We start from the raw sequence: 2644 nt of genomic DNA, 5'->3' as shown, positions 1-2644 counted from the left end.
TTTGCATCTAATCGGCACTTAGTAACGCAAATTAACGAGTTCTTATTTATTTCATCATAAGAAGAGAGTGACGAAAATTTCCAAGTTGGTGAACCTTTACAACTCAACTTCAAAAGAAAACGAGCGGGTATTACACTTTCTCAAGGTAAAGACGACTTTCGGATGGACACTGCAACCTTTCACGATAGGTAGCCAAAGCCTATCTAGGTTGTGAAAAAGTTTTACTTCTACAAGGTACCGGTTGGGCCACCTACTGTGATGACCTGTTCCACGACCCAACCTTCAATGTAGAAGACTTAGACTGATTTTACTTTCCGGCGTTTTAATTATATAATTTAATATATAATTAAATACGGTCAATACCCATTAAAGTAAAATACACAGTGTGAAGAAAACATTTATTATTCTCATTAAATGAAGAGTGTTTACAATATACAAGCAATTTATCAAATTCAAAAACTCAAAAAATGCTTTTTAGTATATATGTTCCAACAATCCAAACATATCGTGGTTTACTTCTTCTACTTGCCGTTTATGGAGTGTTTCCCTTGTCCAACCTTTTATGGTTGGCCATGCACGAATCACCTTACGTCTGCAGTGAACAACTCTATCCACATAGCAGCACTATGAAGAAACCAAAAAAAGAATCATGAATTAGGGTCTGAACGTAATTAAAATGTAGTACACTATATTATTAGTACATTACTTACCACCAGTAAGCTGGTTTGCCCGGTGAATGAAACACTTTCCCCCTCTTTCCAGTTGTTGAATGCATTTTCCAAGACTGAATGCATTTGTCTTGCATAATGAGTCTCCGGGCGTCTCGATAATTGCATTCTCCATAATTAACATGAACAGCTTCTTGAACTTGGGACCACCATCTACATCCATCAACATCAGCTCCTCCAACTCTCCTGGGGTACACATATATTGGGTCTTTTTTAACCGGTGTGCCACTGAGTCCATAAACACAAAGTTATACTGCTGCTTCGGTCGTTCAATGTATAGATGACCCTTTGGGAACCCAATTGTTAGATGCACATCGTCCTCACCAATGTGAAGGGACTCATCTTCAGAGAAATTAATTCTACACCGAGCTTTGTTGAACACAGATAGAATCCAGTGTGCTAAATCGCCTGGAATATGTGTGATATTGAAGTGCAGGATTCCCCCGAACCCTATTTCGTGGACAACTTGGATTTATCTCGGGTTCAATTTCTTAATCATCTTCACAAACTCTTCTGATGTCCTCCTGAAATAGAGTACATTGTCCTTCTTATTTCGCTTCTGTGGCTGTTGTTGGATCTCCCCTGGTGGGTCGACAAAGTCGTCAGATTCATCAACTCTTGCCCTCTTTGAACCTATTCACATTGAATAAAGATTTAGTGATTACTTCAGTCAAATCATGTACACACAAATCAGATATTGAGCCATGATGTAAATAATAGATGCTTTTATGTACTACAGATATAATGTAAGGTATTCATCCGTATAATGTATTGCATAATATAATGTAGTTAATCTGCCAAAAAATGAACACAAACAATAGATGTTGTAGCATAATAGTCAAACTTTATTTTAGCTTGCAAATGTAGCTTACTAAGTGAACAATGTACTTTATTGAGTTATGTAGATAATGTAGCCAAACAAGTATAAAATGTAGAAAACGTCACAACACTTAGTTTTCCTAGATGAATGCAGTTTCTGACTTAAATAATGTACAGATTACATACAAGAATTGAGTCTCCAATATGATGTAACCAAATAATTATAAAATGTAGAGAGACATTATACAAAAGCAGATACAATCATACGGGGTAGATGAAGTAGCTACACAAGTAAAAAATGGTGCTGGCTATATTATGTAGCCTAACAAGTATAAAATGTAGAAAACGTCACAACACTTAGTTTTCCAAGATGAATGCAGCTTATGACTTAAACAATGTACACTGTACATACAAGAATTGAGTATCCTCAATAATGTAGCTAAAAAATTCTAAAATGTAGATACACATTGTACAGTGTAGATAAACATTTCAAACTCTATATTTATAAGGTAAATGCAACATATCAATTGAACAATGTATACATTACATCAAAGAATTCAATTTTCCAGATGATGTACCTAATCAAGCTGAAAATGCACCTTTTTATATTACCAAAGACAATGTAGCTAAACAAGCATAAAATGATGCTACACATCACAAACAAGCATATAATGTACCCAATCATCAAATAATTTGGTAGACACTATACTATAGTTTATTAGTCGAATAATGTATTCAGATATGCAAATACCATTCCACAATTCTACATATTATTCAGCAAAATTTTACAAAAAAAAAATACACCATACACATAACACAGCTACGAAGCCAACACATACTAAAACAATGAAAATTACTTTCTCTGATCCAATTAATTTTGTACTCACTTGCATCTTGGATTGCTTGCTGCTTCAAAGTCTTACCCTGCTTCGCCATTTTCCCAAAATTCAACTTACCTATTCAAGAAGGATTACAGAGTATCAGTTAAATAATGTAGCAATTGATTAGACATGAAACGAGACTAATTCAGAGCAAACAACAACAAGAAACTGTAATTTGTACCGTATAAAAGACACCTTTTATACACACCTATTCGA

Source organism: Salvia hispanica, chromosome 6 (assembly GCF_023119035.1).
Source record: "Salvia hispanica cultivar TCC Black 2014 chromosome 6, UniMelb_Shisp_WGS_1.0, whole genome shotgun sequence".
Taxonomy (NCBI): domain Eukaryota; kingdom Viridiplantae; phylum Streptophyta; class Magnoliopsida; order Lamiales; family Lamiaceae; genus Salvia; species Salvia hispanica.
The sequence above is the reverse complement of the archived record's forward strand: the minus strand, read 5'-3'. Positions refer to the sequence as shown.